This window comes from Perognathus longimembris, chromosome 21, assembly GCF_023159225.1.
Source record: "Perognathus longimembris pacificus isolate PPM17 chromosome 21, ASM2315922v1, whole genome shotgun sequence".
Classification (NCBI taxonomy): Eukaryota; Metazoa; Chordata; class Mammalia; order Rodentia; family Heteromyidae; genus Perognathus; species Perognathus longimembris.
The window spans coordinates 14,677,817-14,705,271 of record NC_063181.1 but is presented as its reverse complement, the minus strand read 5'-3'; the positions used below and the strand labels follow the sequence as shown (position 1 = coordinate 14,705,271).

Here is a 27,455-nt window from a genome sequence, read left to right as displayed (position 1 = left end):
GCGTGAGCCACTGGCACCTGGGTGAGGTTGGTATCTCAATATCATCTTGATTGCTTGTGCCTTTCACAGTCAACCACCACGGACAGCAGTAGTCAATGTCTGCTTCAACCTCTGCTATTCCTTAGAAGGCCACACTGTGCCTGCCGGGAACCTTCACATGAACTATTCCATAATCTGCATGTTTAGTTGAGATAGAACAGAGAAGGGAGGACCATATATGGAGCCTGACTTTTAGGATCCAGCTCTAGGTGGGATTGCTTTGCTTGATTGGCCTCTTCAGCCTGCAGTCACTTACCTCTGTTCCTTCTAGATTTGGTTCTTATGTAATATTGCCATAGGGTCTAAAATTCTATCACTTAGGTCCCATCTTAATAGGCTGTTGTGTTGGGGAGTAAGTTACCAACACTTGGATTTAGGGAACTTGTTCAGATTATGGTGGTGGGTAACTGAGGTTGCTTTGGGGTTCGATTAGCCTGTAGGGGGCAGTAGTGAGGAGCTTGGTAGGTGGTGACCATGTAACTTATCCTCTGAACTGGACACTCTATAGAGGTGAAAAGCAATGCTACTCAGGATTTGGATGGAGAGCAGTAAGCCAGGACTGTCTGGGGCAAATAGGGCCATGTGGTAACTGTAGCTGAGGGTAACCTGGGTGAGCCCCAGATACAGAAGAGGGTTTCATTGAGTGTAGTGAAGATGTCAAGGAATACGCAGCCGTTTCAAAGATGTTCAGAACCACAGAGGAATTGACTTCTTCTGAATGCTGCTCTGGGCTTCCTTCTGGACAGAAAATGTAAAGGCGAGGGATTTAGCACCGGGGAGAATTGCTATCCCCTCTTCCCTATGTGCCTTCTTGTAAAATGATGCTCATCTACTTTCTGACTTCATTGTAGGAGTGGAGGAGTCAGAAGTACTGAGGACCCAGTAGTTGCTCGATAAATATCAGTACCTTCATTTTCTCTTTCTAGAAATTAGATCTTTGAGTCACATTGTAAAGTTAACTGTGTGTGTTTGTTTGGGGTCGGGGGTGCCATTTATCTAATTTATCTAGCTAATAACTTTCTGTTGAATTTTGGGAATGTAGCAGTAGTGAAGAGCCTCAATGTCCTTCAACTTTGCATACACACTCATATGAATGTATATATATGTAGTATTATTTATATATAATTTATATATATTCATAAGATATTTATAGTTTAAATATTTACTTGCTATTTTGTAAGGTGAGCATTTCATGACAGTGGTTTTCAACAATATTTTAAAAATATCTTAACAAGAATATTTACAATCTCGGTGGTAACTTGCAGTCTAGCCAGGAAGTTCTGTATAAGCTAGATAGCTGCCATGTAATCTCCTTCCTCCTGTCCCATCTGAAAGGAATGCTAGTGCTTCCTGTTCTCTATTCTTCCTGGTCTTGTTGGCCACCCAGAACCCTGACTTCTTCCTAGACATCTTTTTTTTTTTTTTTTTTTGCTAGTCCTGGGCCTTGGACTTGGGGCCTGAGCACTGTCCGTGGCTTCTTTTTGCTCAAGGCTAGCACTCTGCCACTTGAGCCACAGAGCCACTTCTGGCCTTTTTCTGTATATGTGGTGCTGGGGAATCGAACCCAGGGCCTCATGTATACAAGGCAAGCTCAAGCTCTCTTGCCACTAGGCCATATCCCCAGCCCCTTCCTAGACATCTTTTATCTGGACTAGATAACGGTGTTTCCTCTATGTGTCCTCTGGGGACTCATTGTTACTTGTTTTGGTCCCTCAGCTTGGAACTCGTCCGCCTCTTCTTCACCTTGCTTGGGTTCAGGTTGGGAAGGGGTCTTGGGGTGAGGAATCTCCACACAGGAGCCTCATGTTGTGGCTGGGCTGTCACATGCCCTTCCTGAGCACATTGCTTGCTTTTCTGCCCTTGGGTTTTCAGGCTTTAAAAATAACCGCCTACATTGTTGATTCATTCTTTGCCTAGACATCACATGTTCTCTTTTGCAGAAATTTAATTTTCTTCCATCGCCAGTGGTTCATTTTTTTTTTTTTTAACCACCTTTCCAATTAAGCGGCTTCCCGCTGCTTCTGTAATCTTTACGGCTGTGTCACCAATTTGCAGCGATTAACAGGAATTGAAAAATGTCAGTCTAGATGCTGTTTCTTTAATAAATGTTTGCAGTTGGATGGTTACTTGGTTTTAAACACATCTGTAACTTGTTTATTGCCTCAAGTCCAGTGTCCCCTGCCCCGATTAGGCATTTAATTATTCTCTAATTGTGTTTCAGTTTTGTCCCTGTACCAAAAAGGAATTTGAGGACAGGGGCATGTCTTTTGTATTTTATATCTTTCTTCTATTCTTTCTAAACTTTTTGATCTGGGGATTAAACCTAGGGTGTCTGATGTACTCTATCTCTGAGCTAATAATATCCTAGGCCCCTCTGTTCTTTGTCATGGAAAAAAGTATTCAAGTACACAGTACTTTAAGAACTCTTGTTTTATTTTTATTTCAGTATTTATGTATTTTTTCTTTTTGGCACTGGGGCTTGAACTCAGAGCCCTGAGCTGGCTTGGTATTTATTTATATAGTTGGTCATTGGGCCTGAACTCAGGGCTTGGGCACCGTTCCTGAGCTCTTTTGCTCAAGGGTAGTACTCTACCATTTTGAGGCACAGTGCCACCACCTTGGTTTTTTCCTGAGTGCCCTACCACTTGAGCCACTCTCCAGCCTAGCGTTTACCAGTCAGAGATAGAATCTAATAGACTTTTTTACCTGGATTGGCTTCAAACTGTAATCTTCCAGGTCTCAGCCTCCTGAGAAGCTAGGATTATAGTTGTGAGCCCCTGGTACCCAGGCAGTAAGTCCTTCTTGATAGAATTGGTAGAGGACTGCTCCCATTCCAAAGTCTTTAGATCCGTTTTGACACATTCATAGCTTCATAAGGGAGTGTGCTGAACCATACATCTATATTGAGTGAACTTAATCACATTCATTTTGCTATCATTTAAGCCAGCAATGAAAGTATCATTCAGAGGCTGCATAGACACTCATGAAACCTGGGTGGAATGGAATCCAGACTAGGAGTGCTGCCGAGGGTGGTGACCCCTCAAACACTGGTGCTACACCCACCATGGTGGTCTAGAAATCATGTTTTCCTACCTTGCTGGAAGCAAATGTTCTGTGTTGAGTCAAAAGCCTTATGAAAGTTAACTATGCATCCCCTTATCTCCTGTCCCCTAGATAGCTCATACTGACCAAGCAGAACACGAAATCAACCTCTTGGGAATTAGCAATCCAGTGGTCATAATGGCATTTACTAAACACCTTGTGATTTCTTTGCTTACAAATCTGCTTTTGGAATGAGAAGGAAACATTTAATAAAGGCCTCTGTTTGGGTGCAGATCTTCTGTCTACAAAGTCATTTCGAGGAAGGGCACATTTGAAATCCCGGGAGAGGCGACATATGCATTCACAATTAAATGAAAATTCATTGGGAATGGAACAGCAAAAGGGGAAGAAAAAAAAAAGGACAGTTAGAAGAATAAATTAGTCCCCAGAGATTCCTTGCAATTCTCATATCATAAGCTAGCCAGCTATGATATAAAACATGACAAGGGCCCCCTGGGCTATGTAGAGCCATACCTGCAAGAGGCTGAAATCTCTTAGGTTGTTAATGTATCTATCAACTATTTAACTATATGCCTGGGAATTACCTTGAGTTATTATTACTTGTCCTGGGAGAGTAAGCTATCTGATACCAACAGATAAGTAACACTAGCTCTCCCTGACATTTTCATTACGGATTAAAGAGTGTAGCAGAGCTCCGGGAGGAGCATGCTGGGAAGGTTGGAGACTTTTAGCAATGTGTCACATTGTGGGTTTTCCAGGTCTGCGATGACGGAAGAGTCTTGTGTAGAGAGAGAGTAGGACTTCTGTGTGAATATTTATTGTGTAAATTCACCTATATAACTAGGCCTGTTTAAGTGGTATTTGGGCTGAGAGTCCGCCTCACGAATCGTTGGGGTCTTATCTTTGACTGCTTCATGCTGGAACCATCCATCTTGTAACTGGGCTGTGGCCAGTTTAAGATTTAGTTGAGGTGGGGCTGGGAATATGGCTTAGTCAGTGCTCAGGCCCTGAGTCCAAGCCCCAGGACTGGCACCAAAATAAATAAAATAAATAAACAAACAAATAAATAAAAGTCTTATCTTGAAAAAGATTTAGTTGAGGTGCCATACGGTCAGAGATTGCTGTTGATATTTAGGATGTAAAGGAAAAGAGTTTGTGCATTGCTTATGAATACACAGTCCATTTACACATATGTATGCTCTGAGCCTGGATTGAAAGGTCATCATTTCTTCGTAGTATTTATTAAGACAAACTGGAATATTAAGCCAGAGAGTACAATGGATGGATCAAAGATGGGTTGAGTCAAAATTGATTTAGAAATTGATTGTGTGTGTGTGTATTGGTGTGCGTGTGTGTGTGCGCACCATGTCTGGGCCCTTAGGCTACTGCTCTACCACTTGAGCCACAGCTCCATTTCCAAAATTTTGAGGGTCTTAATTGATGATAAAAGTCTCACGGGCTTTCCTGCTCAGACTGGCTTGAATCATGACCCTCAGATCCCATCCTTTTGTGTTGCTATTGGTACTTGAACTCAATGCTGCATGCCTTCCCTGTGCATTTTTCTGCTCAAAGCTGGCACTCTACCACTTGAGCCACAGCTCTGCTTCTGGCTCATCTTTCCCCCCCACCCCTTCAGTCCTGGGCCTTGAACTCTTGGCCTCTGCCTGTCCCTAAGCAGCTTTTGTTCAAGGCTAGCACTCTACCATGTGAGCTACAGCACCACTACCAGCTTTTTCAGTGATTAATTAGAGATAAGAGTCTCATGGACTTTCCAGCCTCCTGAGTAGCTAGGATTTCAAGTGTGAGCCCAGCTTCACTTCTGGCTTTTTGATGCTTAAGTGGAGATAAGAGTCCCAGGGACTTTTCTGCCCAGCCTAGCTTGGAAGCTGGGTTCTCAGATCTCAGCTTCCTAAGTAGCTAGGATTACAGATGTCACTACTAATGGATATCCAGTACAGAATTATTTTTTTTAATGGTTATGAAAACATTGTAAGAATATGGTATGTATATGGTTCCTGAAAGCAAACTGCCATTATGCTTTTAGCGCCTCTGTGTTCTTTTGGTCACGTCTAGTTAGTCATGGATGGATTCTCTCTATGCTCAGCTAGGTTTGCACTGCTGTCATTAAGAAAAGACACTGTGGTTAAGTTTCATGAGCTAGAAAACTCAACATGGTTTAAAACATGAAAACATCATCGCTTTTACATGAGACCTGTTGTATGACTTTATAGCTTTTACCTGTCACATCTTAGATGGTTCTTGGGGCTTTGGACAGCACCCCAGCATCTTTACTCCTGCAGGTACACAGCGTGTCCAGTCTCTGACGGATAAGCGGGTGTATTCACTTGACTCCGTCCCAGATGATCAAAGGCGATCAGAACTATTCTAGTTTCTATGGATGATTATCAAGGCCTTCTCTTTCATGTGTGACTGAAGAGGGAAATGACAAACAGTTTTGTTAATACAACAGAAGTGAAAGAATGGAACCATTTCTGGTAGCTCGTAGGGCCCTAAATCATTAAGCAATGAAGTGGGTTTTCTGAGACAGATTGGGTTTCTTTAAGAAGGAAGCCACCTTTGTTCCTTGTCACTGAGGCATTCCTGGTAGGTGAGGTCACTGTGCCTTTTCTTAAAGGATGTGTGTGTGTGTGTGTGTGTGTGTGTGTGTGTGTGTGTGTGTGTGTGTATGTCCTCTAGCACTCTATTTCTCATAGTCCTTAAAGTAAGGCTTAAGTTTACCTGTCCATTAAAAGCTTTGGAAGGACAATGATGCCTATCCCAGAGGTTTTTTTGTAGACTCTGAATTGACAGGAAAAGACAGCAAGCTTCTGTTTTTCCAATAGCCTCTTGGAGAACAAAAGAACTATTCACTCTGACTTTTCATGTAGCTCTAATAAAAGTAGTGAGGATGGTCTTTTGGTTCCGTGCTTGATTTTTAAGGGTGTTTGACTGAGATTATATATATAAAACAGTTGTTTTTAGTTATTCTGGCTAATGAAGCCACTGAGAGGAATGTGTATTATAGAGTGTATAAGTGTGCCTTATACCTAGATTGATATGTGTGTGTATGTGTGTGTGTGTGTGTGTGTGTGTGTGATGTGCTGATTCTGGAGCTTAAACTCAGGGTCTTCTGTTTTCATTTGGGTTTTCTTCCACTTGAGCCACACCCCCACTTCCGGCTTCTTGCTAGCTAATTGGACATGAGTCTCTTGGATTTATCTGCTCAGGTTGGCTTTTGACAGTGACCCTGCTCTCAGCCTCTTGAGTAGCTATTACAGTCATGAGCCATCCGTACCTGACATTAGATTGGAAATTTAAATGTATCTCCTTACCTCTCTCAACTTCATGAAACCTACAGGGTGAAGACATTAGAGAAGACCAAATGAAGCTGTACACATTGAAACAGCCTCCTAACCAGTTTTGTTCCATGTGTGACTCTTACGTAGTTGGGACTATAGGCATGCACCACCTCACCGAGCTTTACTTTGTTACTTTCTCGCTCAAAGACTTACCATAGCCCATTACACCTATGGAATAAAACCAAGCTCTGCCTTTGCCTCTGCTTTACCCTCCTACTTAGCTGCTCTACTCTCAGCCTTACAGGCGTTCTGGCTGGAGCTGGAGAGAGCCTGCGGTCTTTGCACCTGATCTTTGTCCCGCTCCTTTATCTTGTCTTTCACCTCTTCTTTAATATGACTTCCTACCAAAAGTCATTTCTGATCACCATTTCCAAGAAAGCCCTTTCCTCTTCTGTTCATCTTCTAGCCCCCACCCCACTTTGCTTTTCCTTTTCTTTGTGGTGCTTATGTTTGTCTAAAATGATACTATACATGTATTCATTCGCGGTCTCCTCTACATATTAGGCTGTATGAGAGCTTTGACTTGGGGCCTTGTTGCCTGGACCCTTAATATTTAGAACACTGCCTCAAGTTTCAAGGAAAATCTGTTAAACTTTCAAATGGCATGTGTTTTACTTGATGCATATTAGTGTTATTTTTGTGCTGCTTCTGGGGCTTGAATTTCGGGACCAAGCGCTGTCCCTTAGCTGTTTCACTTAAGGCTGGAGCTCTGTCACTTGAGCTGCAGCTTTGCTTCCATTTTTTTTTTTAAACTGCTGGCTGAGAACTCAGATCCTCATAGTCTCAGCCTTCTGAGTAAGTTAGGATTACAGGCATGAGCCACCCCAACTTGGTATTAATTATTCTGCAAGCCTCATGTTGAAGAAGGTGACAAGCAGGAGGATGCTGATTAATCACTGAGATGTTGCAGTTGGATTGTGAGTCTTTGGAGAGGATGTGTCATGTCTTGCTTACTTGACATTTTACTCTGTATTGTTGTTTTGTGAAGATAATTAAAAAATGACTTAAGCAAATAGTCTTGCCATGAGCATTCCCTTTCAACCCGAGAGATGAGCAACGTGATTTCAGAGTATCGCGCAGCTCTGTTTTTAGCTCTTGGAAAGGAATACAAATCCTTTGGAACTGATGGCGTTGGTGTAATTCAGCTCCTGTACTTTTAAAGCTACCCGGAACACTAGATAATCAGAGCATGGAAAGGAACGCTTTTGTTCATGTATTTCTGCAAACTTTCATGCTTCACATATTCTTGGGAAGAGAAGTGACATTGTTTTCTGCACCTAAAACGGTGTAAGCTGTGGGTGGAAACACTTATTAATCTTGGCTGTGTCGTGACTGGAGCATATTTTCTCCTACGATGTAGTGTGGAGTCAAGTTGGCCTGCAGTTATTTTATTTTCCTCTTTGCAAAAGAATACAACTGCATTGTGGCTTGATTTTTTTTGAGTGTCCGGAGCCTGGTGATTGTCAGAAATGAGTATTCTTATGTAATATTACTGTGCACACGGTATTTATATACACATATACAAATATGTACATATACAATATAGAACACACATGTATACATGCATGATACACACATGTATGTATATATGTATGTATTATATGTGAAACTCTGGGAAATCTCCCTGTCTGGGCTATCGTAACTGTGTCTGCAGTCATCTGACTAGCCAGTTATTGTACTTGAGTCTATGGATTTTCCTCAACTTTTCCAAGCAAGCTAGTGTAATGCTTTGTGAAGCCTCTTTTATTTTATTAGGGCTTTAATCTCCTTCCTAAGGGAAGGAGCCCTTACTGCCTAAGCCCCCACCATCATATCAGCAACACATGGAGTTTGGGAGAGACCCATATGAACTGTGGATTGGGGAATCACCAGAAACAACAATAAGCAGTTTCTGTGAGGTCACGGTGAGCTCAGGGGGAGGAGGAGCTCTTGGTGTCCTCATGGAGATAGTAACAGACACCTATAGGTGAGCACTAGGAGCCCAGCCTCGGGAAACAGGTTGGTCTCCGCGGGCGGATTGGCCTTTCTGTTTTTGTTCCATCTGTATCAGCTCAAAGTGATATTCCTTTTCAGGAGTATCATGTTCTTCTCAGGCTTGGATCTCAAGTTCTGGACCCTCTCTCTCTCTCTCTCTCTTCTCTCTCCTTCTTCTGTCTCCCCTCTCTCCCTACCTCCCTTCCCGCCTCCTTTTTGTGGTACTTGGGGTTTGAACTCAGGCCTTGTACTTGACAGGCACTAAGCTGTGCCTCCAGCCCGTTTTTCAATGGCTGCTTTTGAGGTAGGGTCTTGCTTCCTGCCTGCTATGTGCCTGGACTATGGTCTGCCCAATTTTCTCTTCCCATTGTGGCTTGGTTGACAGGCACATGCTACTATGGCCGGGTTTCTTACCATTACGATCGACTCTGGTGGACTTTTCTGCCTGGGCAATCCTCCCAGTTTCATCCTCCCTGAGCTAATGCATCTGCTCTCCTGATTAGCACACATATTTTCTCATTCCCTCATCTTAGTTCTTGGCTTGCTTTTTCTTCTCTCTCCTTCCTGTCCTTTCCTTCCATTTCATGTTGGGCACCTAGGCTGATTCCATAGCTTAGTTATTTTGAGTATTGCTACAAAAAAATGAGTGTGCAGATATCTCTATTGTATGTGGCTAAAAGTCCTTAAGCATTTTTTGATTCATGGATGACAAGCAATGGAGAATAATGTACATAACACAAATGCAGTTACATTAAAAAAAACAAACCACAAACCTTTTGTCAGTCATGGGACTTGAAATTGGGGCCTGTGTGCTGTCTCTGAGCTCTTGTTCTCAAGGCTGGTGCTCTACCACTTTGAACTACTGCTCCACTTCTGGTTTCCTGGTGGATAATTGGAGATAAGAGTCTCATGGACTTTCCTGCCTGGGCTGACTTTGAACTATGATCTTTAGATCTCAGCCCCCTGAGTAGCTAGGATTATAGGTCTGAGCCACTTGAACCTTGCAAAAGTTTTTTTTAATAGTATGTTTTTCATTTTCCCGCAAAGTGGCACTTTATACCATTTTTAGATGGAGAGATTATTTGTTTTTCTAGTGCAATCTTTTGTAGGACTGTCATATTTACCAGGGAGTAGATAGAAAAAATTGAACAGACTTTTAGTGTCACAGTAAAATAATTGCTAGTGAAATGAGTTCTCTTAATGGATCAGACCCAGTTAATATAAGTTTGTGTCTTTCAAAAGAAAAAGTTAAAAAAAATCAAATTTGTTGCTTGCTAATTTGATTTGTAGGAAGTGAGGAACAAAGGCTTCCAAACAGGGCTTTAAAAAAATCAGTTGTAATTAATTGCATGAGCAGATGCATCCGCTAAGATTGGGAGGCAATTAGCCTAATCATGTTTAAAATACAGTCGCGTGCCTAAATAGATAATCACACCCTCAGCCTGCCCATCTCTCTCTACTGTCTCCTTTCAGCACGTAGAGAATCTTTTGGCCATTATGCATTGACCTCTTCAAAGTCTGGGGTGGGGGGCAGAACAAAGTGACAGGGTGCTGGCAACCATGATTGTGTATATTCCTAGCTAGAGACTGATGTTTCAGTGACCATATCCGTTCCTACAAGGGTGCCTGTGCTGGAGAAATCTCTGTCCTCTAACCTTTTTTTTGAGGAGGAAGGAGCAGAATTCTTATTCTTTGGAAAGCTGAGTGCTTCATGAAATATCTATCTCCTGCTCCAATTTGGAGTAAACTGTCTTTTTTACATACATACACACATATGTGCACTTTTTATAAAATAACCCAGGTTCCAAAGTAAAACTTGTGTGATTGACGTCTTGCTTAGCAACATCTCCTTCTAACAAAAGACTTGGCCAGTTTCAGGCACCTGGGCCCTTAGGGGCCTCTATAGTCGCTCCATACCTATAAGGGCTTTACTCAGTGCAGCTTACAATGGATGTGACATTCTTGACAGATTGTTTTCCTTTCAGACATAAGCAGTTGATGTTTGCACAAGTGAATGGACACAGGTGTCCATTGATTGTTTTGCCTGCTTTTCATTAACAAAACGAATGTGAGTCTCCCCTCCCTTTTCTCCAGCACATTGGGTTTTATTGGAAGACACTGTTGAAGGTAGTTTTATACAAATACTCCCCTATTGCGCTTCCTTTCCTTTCCCGTAGCATTACAATGATTTACAAATTACATGTTCATTTTATAGGATATCCTGCAGTTACAAGACTACAGTCTTTATGACTGACCTACCACAGTGATTTTGCTTTTTCTTTCAGCTACATTTGTTATATTTCTGGCCATAATACTTTTAGCAGAATCTCGCTGTTTTATTTGTACTAGACTGTGTCTTAATAGGTAGATGTAGGATGCAGAAGAGAGTTAGGCCAGTTGAGATTTGTTTTTGTACTGTTATTACTCATCACAATAGAAAACATAAGCTTACTTCACTTGTGTGCTATCAAAATACTGTGGATTTGGGATATTTATAGAAATAGTTATGAGCTTGAAATGTGAAACATGAGCATTTGATTATGTAGAGTATTAGTTACTATGGCTAATGTGACACTCATTAGAATCTTCATATTTCCTCCATAGACAAGGCTTCATTCTAAGTGGCTTTGCTGGCAGGAGATTCATCCAGTTTACTTCCTAGCCTGTTAAAGTTGTATTTGGCTCCAGTGGCTCACGCTTGCAATCCTAGCTACTTAGAAGTCTGAGATCTGAGGACTACAGTGTGAAGCCAGCCCAGGCAGGAAAGTCTGCCAGACTCTTATCTCTAGTTAACTACCAGAAAGCCCGAAGCAGAGCTGTGGCTCAAGTACTAGAGCACAAAAGTTCAGGGACAGTGCCCAGGCCCTGAGTTCAGGCCCCAGTATGGAACTTTAAAAAATTGTGCTTGATTAGTTTGAGATTCTTCTTTTATTTTTTTCTAGAATAGGATACTTTTTTCATTTGGTAAATACCAGCAAATTCTTTTAAAGTCTAGACTGGTTTACAATTTGAGTTTAGAAGATAACAGGATGGATGTATTACTTGAGCAGATATTTGTGGCTGTGGATTGGAAATCTGTATACAGAATCTGATGAGGTTTAGTAATGTATTTATCTCGGTACTTCAAGCTATCTCCCTGAACATGTAACCCATATTCTCAAAACTGATGTCTCATATTTTTAGTTTATCATATAATTTTGTAATTTTACCTCTATACATAGAGCTTTATATACTATGCTTTTTGTTTTTCATTAGCAAAACATTAACAGTACAATTTATAATACTAAAGGAATCCACAGGTTATAATAATAACTGGGAAACTTAAAGTTAGAAAAGCTCAATGCTGTTGGATTTCACTGGTCTCAGTTATTACATGTACAGCCTAAAAGTATCATTATTTTTATCCTCTGAATTATTTTATCAGACCTTCACGTATCAGGATTGCCTTAAATATCCCATATGTATTTTGACTAGTCAAGACACTGGGTTTTGTGAGTGATTTCTCTTGGGGTAGTCACTAGTTGAATTTAAATGATTCTCTTATGGTGTAGCTCAGTTTAGATTGATTGACATTCTGGCATTGGGTATGTAACGTGTTCTTGAGTCCACAAAAAAAGATGTATTGTCCAGATCTAGAAATGGGTAGAAAGGATCATCTGTATAGTGGCTTAAAACGAAAGAAAGAAAGAAAGAAAATCTGGGAAGAATCTTTACAAAAGCAGCAGGAAGTACTTACTGAATCAGCCCTGGTCCATTGTGTGGAGAGGAGCAGATTTTTAATTAAGCCCCTGAACACTTCCAATCCTCAGTTCGCATGGAAAAAAGAAAAAAAAAAAAACCAACAACACTGCAAATGCTGGCAAGGCTGCAGGGACATGTGTGTGTTTGTGTAGGGGTTGGCAAATAAAAACAAGGCCTTGGTAGTAAAGATTAAAAATAGTGTGTTGTGAGAAGAGCGACAAAAATGGAAGTAACAGGTCTTAAAACATGGTAGAACAACAACCCTGAAGAATCACTCCATGTAATTTTGAGATCAGACAAAGGGATGGGCAGAGGATAATGGGAGCGTGTAGCAGCCTGTTGTTAAATCTGAAATGAACAGGAATGCAGTTCCAAACCTCATTTACTACTCTTTAGTCTGTTGCCCTAGAGACAGACTTAACATATTGACTTTGGCAACTCCAGGGTAGCCTGCCATGGCTGCCGTGATTTAAGTAAAGAGATCTGAATTTGGGACTTCAAATTACCAAGTTGACTGTGGTCATTGTGACAAATTGTATTTGTCGCTAGGTGGAAATTTTCCATTGTTTTGTTTTAAGTCCTCTTATGAGAAGTGATGAGATAAATAGAATTAATAAAGAGTTCTGACTCTGAAAAAGTTCAACTAGGAAGACAGCCACAGAAGGCAAAGCTTCGTGAAAATGCAGGGGAAAAGGCTGCTGAGGACTGATTGGAATTTCAGAAATCATCTCACTTCATAGCATGGATGAGGTAACTGGAGAATGGAGATAACAAAATTAACAGTCAGGGGAGTGCTTAAATATTATTTAAAGATTGTAATGAGAGAATTAGCCTGGAATGATCACCGCCCCGTCCAGGTCCTTAGAGCCCCCAGTCTTTTAGTTTTCCCTTCCTGTGTACTTTGCCTTTTGTTGGCATTGTGATTCTGTAATTGTATAAGGAAGAATAACATGGCAAAAAATTTCCTTTGCAGCCCAGTAATCCGATGAGGAATTGTTTAAAAACTGCCCGGTGAAATACATGAAAGAAGCATGTAGAGGACGGGAGAAGGGACTTGTAGACTGGACCTCAGGGATGAGTCCGCTTCCCCTTCGTGCTGTTTCTCAAAGGCTGGTCTGAGGTTCACTTGTGGTAGACATTTGGGAGCTAAAATCCACATTTAATATATTCCTGGTTTCACCCAGATCCACCAAAGCCAGTTTCCTGGACCTGGGACCCTGAAGTCTTTTATTTATTTATTTGTTTGCCTGTACTGGGGCCTGAACTCAGGGCCTGGACACTGTCCCTGACTTCTTTTTGCTCAAGGCTAGCACTCTTACCACTTGAGCCAAGCACTTTTGGCTTTTTCTGTTTATGTGGTATTGAAGAATTGAACCCAGGGCTTCATGTATGCTAGGCAAGCACTCTACCAATAAACCACATTCCCAACCCTGAAGTCTTCATTTTGAATCAGTTCCCTAGGAGATTATTGTGTACATTCAAGTTTGGGGAAAAACACTTCCAGTTTGCATGTGCAAATGTTGTCTGTTAAGATATTTGCATTTAAGGATTCAAATTGCCCTCCTCTGGCTATCATTAGGGAAATCTTTCATTCAAAAATACTGCTTGATAGGAAGAGATTATGAACAGAAGCCAATGGACAAGTAAGGTATCTATGTTTGGGAGACAAAATAGTTTTGTTTATGGTTCAAGTATAGATGGCATTAATGACACATGAACTTAGATAGTTTCTCCTTTGGAAAAGAATGAAAGGGGATCATTATTACATTATATATGTCATATATATTATATATTATATTATATGTCATATATATTATGTTATCATATTATAGTTGACTCCTGTGAATATATGTTTTAGATTGACAAAGAAAAAGATTTGATTAAGAATTTATAGAGTCTTCTTTTCCCTCCAAAGGATCCTATTTATAATGTGCTTTGACATAGAACATTGCTCATCTATAGAATTTTCAGTTTTTATTCAAAATGTAAGTAAAACATTCAAATATCTGAAACTTTTATTATACATACACGTGCATAATTTTAATTTTTTATTTCTTGCCAATCCTTGGACTCAAGTCCTTGGTACTGTCCCTGAGCTTTTTTGATCAAGGTTAGTGCTCTACCAGTTGAATCACAGATCCAGTCTCCAGCTTTGTGTGTGTGTGTGATTGGAGATAAGAGTCTCATGACATTCCTGCCTGGGCTGGCTATGAACTGGGATCCTCAGATCTCAGGCCTCCTGAGTAGCTAGGATTATAGGCATGAGCCACTAACATCTGGAGCTTTCATATTTTTAAGGCTGTGCTTCTGCCTTTAACTTAACTGGTGACAAACATAGTGGTCTGGCTGTAAGGGCCAGCATAGTGGGAAAACTTGACTTTTCCAAGCTTGGGAGGAAAAAAAAATAAGCTCACGAACTTTAAGTTCAGTGTGTCTCTCAATTCCCATTCTACAAGGTCAGGTTATTCAAATAGCGTTCCTATAAAGGCTCAGCCTGTGCTTTTAGAAAGACATTTCATTCTCCTCTGTTTTCTTTGCTTCTTTCTTTTCTCTTCTATTTCTTGTAGTTTTTTTCTCTTCTCTTTGTGTATGCACATGTGCGCATGTGCATGAGCAAGTACTGAGACTTGAACTCAGGACCTTTTTGCTTGGCTTTTCCACTCAAGGCTGGTGCTCATCCACTTGTACCACACCTCCACTTCTGTCCATTCCCGCACCCCTCCCCCGCTTAACTGGTGATAAAAATCTCTTTATTTGTCCTGGTTGGCCTCTATCCAGGATCCTCAGATCTCAGTCTCTGAATAGTTAGGATTACAGGTGTGAGTCACTGGCTCAAACTACTTCCTTTGATAAGGAAAGCTGAGTTTATTATAAAACACCTTGAGAAGTTTTAATTGGCTTTCAAAAAAGGCAGTATCCTCAGCAGTAGTCTAATGATTGCACACTTGGGTGTTCTGGTGTCTACTTTGATAGTTTGTACTTTGCAATTCTCACAGTTGTTCTTAGTTGTGTTGTTATTTGTAAGTTAATCGCAGTTATTTTGACTATTCTTTGAAGTACTGTACTCCTTTTCATTAAGACAGAAATATCTGAAGTTGTTAGTAAAGAAGGAAGGGCTCAATGTTTGACATTTCAAACTCTGCTTTTTAATTATTCCAGAGAAGTCTTAGATTAAAAAAAAGGTAACTGTACACACTTATTTTTAATAAAAACCCAGATGCACATGGAGTGAATAGCAGAGGCTCGTTCACAGAAGTCTTGTTTTCTGCGCAGCCCTGGTAGTTCAGAGCTCACTTCATTAACTTCTCATTATCACTTTCCCCCCCGCCCTGTGTGTTGCTGGGCACCTGGTCTTCTCCATATCCTTTATATTTTAATAGAGATATGGATGGTAACAAAACCATCCCCCTTACACAAAGTAGGTAGATTTATAACCAGGCTTGTTGGCACAATCTTGGCAGAAACATCCGCCCACATGTGGTTATAAAAAAGGCAAAAAATTCCAAGTTGAAGAGGGAAGTAAATAAGAAAAAAGATTGATGAAGCATTACTTAAATGAGCCAAATGTGGCCAGTATGTTCCAGTGTGTTCAAGAACCGTCCAAGGACAGTACAGAGCGGTGAAGCCATCTTTTTTTTTTTGGACTGGAAAATGACAGGAGAGGAAAACAGCTTTGAAGTTGTTTATCTCTCTGTCTGAGATAGCTAGATAGTCTCAAAACCAACAAGAAAGAAAAAAAGGAGAGGCTTCAAGCTGCAAATGCTGCTTTTGAAGTAATGGGAGGCGGGGTTGGTAAGAGGGGGAAGGAGGAAGAAGAGAATGTTAAGACTTGTGTAACGTTGAGTGCTAGTGGCTCATGCCCTGATATTAGCTACTCAGGAGGCTGAGGTCTGAGGGTCAAGGTTCGAAGCCAGCTGGAGTAGACAAATGCAAGAGCCTCTTATCTACCAGCAAAAAGCTGGAAGTAGAGGTGTGGCTCAAGTGGTACAGTGCCAGCCTTGAACAAAAAAACTAAAGGACAGAGCTTAAGCCCTGAGTTCAAGCCCCAGTGTTAGTGCAAAACAAAAGAAAGAACAAAACAAAACCTAAGACTTTTGTAGCAAACCCTGTGTTTACAGCCAGCTCACTTTCATAGTGCAGTGTTCACTCCCTAAGTGGACAGGGTTATGGTAGTTTTATTTAGCAGCTAGGTGTTGTTAAGGAGAAAGTCCTGGCTGGATGGTTGGCCAGGTTGTGCTGAATTTAAGGAGACAATGACTGACTTCTCAGAGATGATTATTTTGTGCTATGGGGGATTGAACTCAGGAACTTGGGACCTGAGTCTATTATTATTATTATTATTATTATTATTATTATTATTTCATGGCTAGGGCTCTACCACTTGAGCCACACCTCTACTTCTGGCTTTTTGGTTGTAATTTGGAGATAAGTGTCTTGTAGACTTTCCTGCCTGGGCTGAACCATGTGATTCTCTGTTCTGCCAGGACAGACATGTTCAGGAACACAGACATGCAAGAGCACAGACATGTAAACAACATCCGTCAGTCATGCTATTGGCAAACTGGGAGGGTTGCAGGCATTGATGGTAGCTCAGTGTTCTTTTTCCTTAAGGCATAGATGATGCCCGCGTTTTCTCTTCATTTGTTCATGTGCCCGTGGCACTTTGTGGCTTCCCACCTCTGTACACTCACTGCTGAGTTTTACCAGGGAAGGCTCAGACTTGCTCTCCCATTTCTGACCAAGCTTAGAGATGTGAACAGAAAAACAGTTGGTAAAGGGGTAAAGCTGACTCTGCCGAAGTCTACTCTTGCCATTAGAGTATGGTGGTAGCAAAGAGAGATTGGCTTCCATTTGGACTATAGCAAGACAGCTGAGGAGTGACAGCAACACACGGAGTGAAGGAGTCAGTGCAGAGGAAAAATGAGTAAGAGGAGAAGACAGTGTGGGTTGGGGAAGACTCTCCCTCGACTGTGTTAGCCTGATCCTTGTGAACGCTGAAGCTTGAAAGGCTCAGTTCTTGCTTCTAGTTTGATTATACAGTCTAAACTATAGTCTCTCTCAGTCTTACTACTAATTCCTTATCAGTAACGTATATCCAGTTTTATAGTTCAGTGTGTTCTTATTCCTCTGGTCTTGATATACTCTCTTAAAAAATTCTTTTTTTTTTTTTTTTTTTTTTATATGTGGTGTGGAGGAATTGAACCCAGGGTTTCATGTATGCAAGGCAAGCACTCTACCATTAGGCCACATTCCCAGCCTGAGATGCCATTTCTTATAGTATCACCTTCAGGGTCTTAAGATCCAAATCTACATTTACAACCACACAAAAATCCTCTCACATGTCTTACTACACCAGCCCCCTGAATAGGTTTTTTTTGTTTTTCCTTTCTGTTTAATACTATAGGATGTTCTCAGTAAGTTCAGCTCTTTTTTCCATCTTTCAGAAAAATCTTTGTTTCCTCCACCAAAACTATATCTAATAAACACTTGAGAAGTGTGTATTTTTAGCATGCTGGTAGTTGAGGTGGCCAGCCACTTTGCAGGTACTTATACCGTTTCCTCTCTGGAACTAAGTTTTTGTCTTTTCTCAAGTGAATAAGAAACTACTGGGTTAAAAAAACAAAAATCGCTTTTGGAAGAGTGTGCCCTTTAAAATGTTGCAGGATTCTCAGTCTGGCCTTTGTCCCAATCCGGTCTCCATGATCATGTGTGCAGAGATGTTCAAGCCAGATTGTTCATGGCTGTCACCCGTCTTCTGCTCATTGTAGTTCTGGTTACTAGATGTCAGAGGCGGGCTTTATCATAGACATTACTGGGCACACCATCCAGCCAGTTGGCACCACATTTTTTTGGCTCTTTCTGTTGAATCTCTTTCTGTTTGGCTGGTGAGTTTAGTCTGTTCATTGAGAAGGAAGTGTGTGTGTGTGTGTGTGTGTGTGTGTGTGTGTGTGTGTGCAGAGAATGGGAAGCAAAAGTTAGGTCAGTTAAATAACAATCATTTCTCTTCTACTTCCAAGTTTTTTGGTTGCTTTTTTTTTTTTTTTTTTTTGGTTGCTAGTCCTGGGGCTTGAACCCAGGTCTTGGGTGCTGTCCCTAAGCTTCTTTTCTCAAGTACTCTACCACTTGAGCCATAGCACCACTTTCAGCTTTTTCTGAGTAGTTCATCCGAGATAAGAGCCTCATGGGGACTTTCCTACCTGGGTTGCCTTTGAACTGTGATTCTCAGATCTCAGCCTCCTGAGTAGCTAGGATTACAGGTGTAAGCCACCAGTGCCCAGCTCAAGATTTTTTTTAAATTTATATTTTTCCCTGCTCATGTTACTTTATAGCAGAAAATAATCCTGGGTTTTATTTTTGTTTTGTTTTTTTTGTTTTTTTTGGCCAGTCCTGGGCCTTGGACTCAGGGCCTGAGCACTGTCCCTGGCTTCTTCCCGCTCAAGGCTAGCACTCTGCCACTTGAGCCACAGCGCCGCTTCTGGCCGTTTTCTGTATATGTGGTGCTGGGGAATCGAACCTAGGGCCTCGTGTATCCGAGGCAGGCACTCTTGCCACTAGGCTATATCCCCAGCCCTAATCCTGGGTTTTATTATTGATGCTGCTATACCAGTCTGTCAACTATATGTTAGTTTTTGTGTTTGCATATTTAGAATTTTATTTTGGTACTAATAAGCCATTTAGAAGCAGTATGTAGACCTATATAGCCACTGCTCAAATTGTAGATGCCTGGGAGGGACCACAGTGATAATATGAATGAGTTAGCTTGCATGAGAATATTTAGGGAGCAACACCAGTTCTTACTATGCACCATGCAGCGTTCTGGGTGCTTGGCATATGTCCACTAGCTTGTTTAATTCTTAACATGACACTTAGAGATAGTGGCTACTACCATGGCTATTTTACAGGTGAAGGAACAGAGCCTGGGAGGTTAAGTCCCTAGTTCAAGGTCAAAGTCTAGGTTGTGATAAAGTAGCAGACAGCCTTGAAGTGTGAGAGGCTCATGTCTCACTCAGAATGCTGTCCTGGGGACTGTGCTCACTCTGACCCACGCAGACAAAGGCAGCACAGCAAACTCACCCCCAGGAATGGAGCCAGCAGTAGCAAGGTGAGCTTTGATTTGAAGTCTATCTGCAAGTACCCCATTTTGCTTCTCACACTTCCTTGTCTGACACAAGTTAAGTACCATTTACAAGGGGTCTGAAGGTGCAGGCCCATCATGTGTGCAGAGTAAGAATCCTATTTGTAGTGTAGCACAGCTAGAATCCGGGTAGCTGGGCCCCTGAGACCACCTTGTAGCTGTAAATGTAGGGAAGTTCATGGCAGGTATCTGAGGCACGTGTCAGAGGGAACAACTTTGTCATATCAAGGGCCATAGAAATATCATTGAGGGGTGAAGTAACATCTTGTAGTGACAGCACCAGTATATGGTTATTTCTTTCCTTCTTTTTTTATTTTGCCTGAGACTAGGACTTGAACTTGGTATCTGGACTTGAACTTGGTATCTGATACTTTCACTCATTGGCAGGTTCCCTACCACCTGAGCAACGTCTCCCAACCCTGTGCATTGACATATGGATTTGTGCTTTGGGTGTGTGTAGGTGTGGTAGCACTGGGGTTTGAACTCAGGCCTTTGCTCTTGGTAGGGAGATGTTCTACTTCTGGAGCCGTACCTCCATCTTGGGTTTGTAATGTTACTACGACATTATTATGTGAAAAGTAGTATAGCATGAGAGATATGAGCAGGGATTTTATTTTATTTTTTTATTTTATTTTTTGCCAGTCCTGGGCTTGGACTCAGGGCCTGAACGCTGTCCCTGGCTTCTTTTTGCTCAAGGTTAGCACTCTGCCACTTGAGCCACAGCGCCACTTCTGGCCATTTTCTGTATATGTGGTGCTGGGGAATTGAACCCAGGGCCTTATGTATATGAGGCAAGCACTCTTGCCACTAGGCCATATTCCCAGCCCCAACTGAACCTTTTTTTTTTTTGGCCAGTCCTGGGGCTTGGACTCAGGGCCTGAGCACTGTCCCTGGCCTCTTTTTGCTCAAGGCTAGCACTCTGCCACTTGAGCCACAGCGCCACTTCTGGCCATTTTCCGTATATGTGGTGCTGGGGAATTGAACCCCGGGCCTCATGTATACGAGGCAAGCACTCTTGCCACTAGGCCATATCCCCAGCCCCAGGGATTTTATTTTCTTTACTGCTAGGGATCAAACCTAGAGACATGCTTGTGTACAAGTGCCTATCGCTGAGTTATATCCTGGTACCAAAGAATATAGAGTCTTGATTTAGGTTGCTTGGGTTGAAATGGCACCGTGTTAGAGATTATTTGTGTGACTCTAGACAATTTACTTAACCTTTCTGCTTCGCTTGTCTCATATTTATATAGGATCTGCCTTTTGGAATTGCTGTGTCATTATTGAAAGTTATTTACACTTCAGTTGTGGCCCAGTGGTAGAGTGCCTGCCTAGCATCCTGCTCTTGAGTTCAAACCCCAGCTCCCTCAAATAAATAAAGTTGAATGGAATTTAACACATTGCGCTTAGAGAATAGCTTGCTTAAAGTAGCAATATGTAGCCCAGCACCAGCTGCTCAGGAGGCTGAGACCTGAAGATCACCATTCAAAGCCAGCCTGAGCAGGAAAGTCCTTGAGACTTTATCTCCAATAAGGGACCCAGAAAAAGCCAGAAGTGGCACTTAGGCTCTCATGGTTGGGCACTAGCCTTGAGCAAACAGTGGCTCAGAGACAATGCCCAGGCCTTGAGTTCAAGCCCTAAGACTGTGGGAAAAAACAATATGTAGGAATATGTTGAGCTAGCTATTATTTTTTTTATGGATTTTTGCCACACCACAGAATCAGTGACATCCTTGAAAACTTAATAATTAAAACCAAGTTTGATGACAAAGTTAGTCTGAAGGATATCACTGGCTATAAACCAGATTATCATAATGCTTGAGTACTGTTTATTATTTATAGTTACAATATCTGTTCATTCTTGTTTTGCCCACTAGAATTAAAAATAGAATCTTGTTATAAAAATATCAATGCAGCTGGGTGCCAGTGACCCATGCTCATAATCCTAGCTACTTCTGAGGCTGAGATCTGAGGAGCAAGGTTTGAAACCTGTTTGGGCAGTCAAGTCCATGAAACTCTTATCTCCAGTTAGCCACTAAAAAGCCAGAAATAGAGGTTTAGCTCAAGTAGTGGAAACCCAGCCTTGAGCAAAAAAGCTAAGTGGGGGTGTGAGGCCTGGTGTTCAAGCCCCAGTAGTGGGTTGGCTTTGACTTTCAATCCTCAGAGCTCACCTTCCTGAGTACCTAGGATTTCAGGCATGAAACACTGATACCTGGACAAGGCCCCAATTGAGATATATATCGAATTTTTATATCTACATAAAATGATATATAGCATATGTTGTATGCTATATATATCTCATATACTATATGTGTGTGTATATATATATACATTTTGGGGGAAGGGGTGGTATTTCCTGTTCATTTGTATACTTAGCAGCATCCTTGGTTTCCACCTGCTAAATGCATGGAGCTCACTCTTCCTTATTAACTAAGTCCCTGACTAATTGTCACCTTTGGGCCACCAGAGGTTGCCGATGCCAAGTCTTCCCCTGGGGAGCACAGTTATTCCTAGCAGAGCATAATTTGGTGAAGGAACTGCTTTCTCGGGGGTATTTCTGGAGACATCCTTGGCGGGGGGGCCGTGGTGGTGGAAGGGTAAGCTAGGAGGGAAGAGAGGTGCCTTCCGTTTAGGGAACTGTGGAGCTATTTCAGAACATAGGATGGGGAGGCAGCTCTAACTCATAGGGCAGACAGAAAAGGTTTTATAGTTGCTCTGGGGCCTGGGAGAATAGAGAAATCATAGGTGAAGGAGGAAGACCTGCAGATGCACCTGAGAGCTAGATTTTCAATTATGTCTCTTAATGAAATGTCAGCTTGTAGGAGTAGAGCTGACAAGGTTGAAAGAGTAATGGTGGTGTGGATAATAGGGTGGGGGGGTGTGCATGGCTGGGTCAGTTGCTCATTATCTGGAGGCTATGAAGAATATCCCTCAATGAATTACTGTTGTGGGGGAAATACGACTCTGATTTTTTGTTCTGAAGTCAGACAACCAACATAATCTGAATTAATTAGATATCATTTTCATGACTTACAAGAATTCTTTCTTGTTTATCATTGAGTTAAGAGATTAAAAAAAAACTTATAAAAGTAACCACGAGTGGTAGAGTACCCTCCTTGAGAGAAAAAGCTAAGTAAGGGCATGAGGTTTTGAGTTCAAATTTAGCATGTGCGCACACACATGTATACACACACAAAACAAAAACAAACTTAAAAAAAAGTACCTATGACAAGCCTTCAATAAACGTTTGTTGTCATTATCAGTTAAGGAAGGATTGCAGATGGGATTAAAGGTGCTAAACAAACCAGGTGCTAGTGCCTCAAGCCTGTAATCCTAGCTACTCAAGGACTGAGGTTCAAAGCCAGTGTGGGCAGGAAAGTCCATGAGACTATCTCCAGTTAACTACCAGAAAACTGGTAGAGTACTAGCAAAAAGAGCTCAGGATCAGCTCGTAGGCCCCATGATCGATTACAAAATACAAAAGCTAATTGGCTGGCCTTGAGATGAGATGAGCAATGCGATCACAGGGAGTTTTAGAAGAAGACACAGGAGTTGGAATGCAAGGTCATGACACTTTGGGACAAGAATGCCACCTTCTTTTGGAGATGGAAGAAGGGACCACAAGCCAAGGAATGCAGGCAACATCCAGAAGCTTGAAATGGCACACAAACAGGTTCTCCCATAGAACCAACCACCAACCCTCAACAAGGACAACAGGCCTTGCTAACACCCAGATTTTAACCAGAAGGACCTATTTCAGGTTTCTGACCTATAACATTCTATGACAACACATTTCTGTGGTCTTCAGACAACATTAGCGCATTATGTTTGCTTTCATAGGAAATAAAAGCTCTTAGTCAAATTCAGACCAGGCTTTTGGGATTTAGCATCCTTCTCATGATATGAGTTTTAAGTTTCTTAAATTGAAGTGTTTTGGGATCTAGTAGATTTGGCTCCTGTATCCAGTGATGGAACGTCTCCGTAGCCAGCTCAATAGCCCTTGGCTTCTCTGTTCCCAGAACTGTGTTTGCTTTGCTGGGCATGGTTCTGTGGGGAAGGCACACGGAGAGAATGATGACTCAATCTGGTAATAAAGTAAAGAACGTATGGATATTATGGGATGCCCTGGGTTCTCAGCTATCCCTGGCAAATACTATTTCAGAATATAAAATACCAATTCAGGTTTGAAAAGAAGCATGTTGCTGTGGGTTCCATTACAAGCTATAAGGTATAAATCCACCCAACACCTGACACCTGTTACAAAACCCACATATTTTCATAGCTTCTGGATGGTCTCCATGAATCATTTTGCCATATACCTGTCAGCAAAAGATGAAATATTTGATGACAAGTACAGTTTATTCAAGAGTAACATTTTTCAAATATGTGAAATAAGGAATACTTCTTTCGTTTTCATTTGTTGTTTCTGATTTTTTAGTGTTTTTTTTCTTTTTTTGGTGGGAGGAGGAAATTATTGATTGATGTCTAATGAATTGTGATGTGTGTCTAATGGATTTTATTTTTCCTTATCCTCACATTCCCCTCTCCCACTATGGAGGTGGTTGAACTAGGGCTTTTTACATGCTAGGCACCGCTAAGCCATAGTCCAACCTCCCTATTATCATTTTGTAATTAATTGAAAAGGTAATTTTTAGTGTATGTGTGTGAGCCAGTACTGAGGTTTGAAATCAGGGCCTGGGCACTGCCCCTGAGCTTTTTTGCTCAAGGCACTTGAGCCACTTGAGCTACAATTCTATGTCTGGCTTTTCTTTCTCTTTCTTTCTTTCTTTCTTTCTTTCTTTCTTTCTTTCTTTCTTTCTTTCTTTCTTTCTTTCTTTCTTTCTTTCTTTCTTTCTTTCTTTCTCCTCCTCCTCCTCCTCCTCCCACCCCCCCCTTTTTTGGTAATTAATTGGAGATAATCTCAAGGACTTTCCTGCCCAGGATGACTTGGAACCATGATTCTCAGATCTCATCCTCCTGAGTAGCTAGGATTACAGGAGAAGCTCTCAGTGCCCCACTTGATTTGTTTTTGACACTGGGACTTATGGAGCTTAGGCTGGCCCGAAGCTTGCCCTATAGCCCTGCCTAACTCAGCCTCATGAATGCCAGGGTTATTGACTGGTGCTGTGATTACTGGCATACCTTCTTATGCTATTGTCAGTGAAATTCTTTTTTAAATGTACTTTTAAAATCAGGCAGGTTAACTGAGATAGAACAGTCTAGATCTGGAATGAGGGGATGCCTAATGCTAGTTCAACTCAATAAGTTCCTAACTCAGTCACAGTTATTAGAAGACGTTAGCTTCCACAATAGTTTTGGCAGCATGCATAAAATAGATTTACAATGATAGATTTTCATTATCTACAGCAGTGCCTTATTAAATTGATGCTACATGGTAGCCAATTATTTAGCACAGTTCTAACCTAAAGGCATTTACTGCTGGTGTGTGCTTTTCCTCTTCCTCCCTTTTCCAGAACTGGGAGGCAGTGAAATGGTTAGCCCGGGTATGATTTATTAGCTCATTAATTACTTAACTGGTGTATTCTGTTCTATTCTTGTTTTTCTTTTTTTTTTTTAATCAAGCCGCATAAAATTTCCTTCCTTATAGCATTCTTATCTAGCCTATATATTTTGCTTTTCACTGCTGTGGAATGATGGGGTTATGGTGGAAAAAATACTTGATGTACAGATACAGCTATGGTGAAGAAGAGAAGAAGCAGAATTCTTTTGGTTTAGGCATTTGAAACTGACTTGCAAAATGTCAAGTGCTTGTAAAAGATAAACCATGTGAGGGTTTAATTTCCCAAAGAAAATAAACTCCTCTATAGAGATAGTATGATTTGCACTGACTGGGAAGTTTTGCTTCATTCACTTATGAAAGGTTTTTAACCACCTACCTCTGTTCATTCATGTTCAGCACTAAACAAAAGAGACAAATGGTGAGTCACACACTTGCTTATTCTGGTGGCACGACGTTGCCTCGAATAATGGTGTTAGTCAGTGTTGTTGCTCCTGAGAGTGATGATCGGAAATGTGCTATGTATAGTTTTATCCCTGTCTCCTGGGTTTTGTTCAGAGGAGACTGAATGCAACATGGCAGCTACTGAGGGGCCTCTTGTGTGTGTTTGCCACAGAGGACCTGTGTCTACTTTCCAGTGGTCCTGTGTCTCTTCTCTTTGGTTTTCTTGTTCCTTAGTGGTTGTGCCATCCAGCCATTTTGGTCCCTCCTCCCATTCTTCTCTTAAAGCTTCCCAAATTAATAACTAATTCTCTCACTCTTGGACACACACACACACACACACACACACACACACACACACACACACACACTTCTTTCTCTCAACGTTGCTACTCTGTCTCAATATACCACCACTTTTGTTTTTCCCATATGAACCACTGATCTGTATTTCCTCAGGCAGACTCATGTCCTTTGCCCCTTGGAGGGACTTTTCTGTCTGCAAGCAATTGTAGATTCCTCTTAGCCCTGAAATCCATCCGCCTTTTCCTTGTCGTTTCCTCAGTTCCATCTGTGCCCTTGACCTTCTGTGACTCAGCTTGGTGCTTGAAACTGTCCCCTGCCTTCTCCTGTCCCCACTCTCCTTTCCAGCATTTTCTCTGCGCAGCCCCTTCGGCGGTGGTGACCTTGTGATAGCCTCAAGGCTTAGTGGTCACCTCATAGGGCTCATGACTTCCAGTCACTTCTCTCCAGCCCTGACCTGTGCATTTTTGTCATGATTGCTCCACTCCCGCCACCTTTTCTACCTGTGACTTTGGCCAGTTCTCAACCCCATTAAGCCTGAAGCTGGTCACACTGTGTTTCTCCTCCAGAAATAGACTATATGCAGCTCTTGTGGCTTTCCCATTAAACTCAGAGCAGAATCTTACTAGCTATTTATCACATGACCACATAGGGTCTTTTTCAGTGGGAGATATTTCCCCCATAGTGATTATTACAAAGATGATTATTATTACAACCATGATATAAATAGCACAACCATGGTACAAATAGAACAGGCAAAAACATTAGTGATCTGGGCCTAGTAGTACAGGCCTTCAATCCCAGCAACTTGGGAAGTTGAGGCAGGAGGTGGGCTACATAGCAAGACAAAACAAAACAAGCACATCGTCATACACGGAATGGTAATGGTGCCCTTCATTGGAAACGACACCAGCTGCCTAGCTGTTCCTAGAACACATCCTCACCTTTCTTTTGGCCACTTGCAGGCTTTCCCTCACACACATTGTGGCCTTGGCTCCCCTTATGGAGCCCCCTTTCTACTCACCAGGCCCAACACTGCTTAGCTTTCCTCTTGTATCCATGTGTTCATCCATCTGTCCGTCTCCTGGACCACAAAGCAAGCTGCCTGAGGGCAGTGACTTCAGATCCTGTCTACAGCTCACACCTCCATCCACAACGGTGCTTGTGAGTGGGGAGTGTGCAAGGGACATTAGGTGACGGAGTGAGCAGATATAACTCACCCCTACTCACCTCATGATGGGTTTTCTACCCCTCCCTCCTCTTTCTAGATTGTACTATGTTGGCATCATCAATTTCTACCCAGTCTTCTTGGGCCAGCATAGCTGCCAGTTCCTGTACGTTGTGTCTCCTGTTATCTGTGTCTGTCCTACCCGGAAGGGTGGCACGTGCAGTTTCCATGGCTCAGTGTCCATTTTGTCCTCCAATATTTCTGTGCACAGAACGTGGTCCCCTACCCTCGATGGATGTCCGTGGTCTCCATAGACATGGTAGCCTTTTGTCTTCCTGCGAGATGGCCTCCTTTGGAGACTCTGGAAGGTAGAGGGAAGCTGAAGGTAAAATTGTGGGTGCTTGAGTTTTGTGAGGACCTCCTGCTGAGAAAGTCATGTGGGGTTGCTGCACCGCACCTCCTTTGGACTCCATGGGGACAGCGAGGCCACCTGCACCACGCCTGGCACCTCAGAACTCTTCATTTTGGGACTGGGCGTCCTCAGCTGACCCCATGCACCGGAAGTGCGGCTTGGAGCCGGAAAGAATAAACATGCCCCATGAATGCTAAAGTGGCACAAAACGAAGAGTTGTAAACATTAAGTTCTTTCTCATTTTTAGTTGTAAAATGCATTTTATCAGGTGAAAGATTAACAAGGGAGGCAATAAATGGGCTGCAGTGT

General features: G+C 41.9%; 1 protein-coding gene across 2 annotated transcripts in view; it reads left to right on the top strand.

Moving 5' to 3' along the window:
- Positions 1–27,455, top strand: part of Sh3rf1 (SH3 domain containing ring finger 1) — a 136,511-nt gene that overhangs the window by 11,250 nt on the left and 97,806 nt on the right. The gene's annotated exons all lie outside the window — the stretch shown is intronic.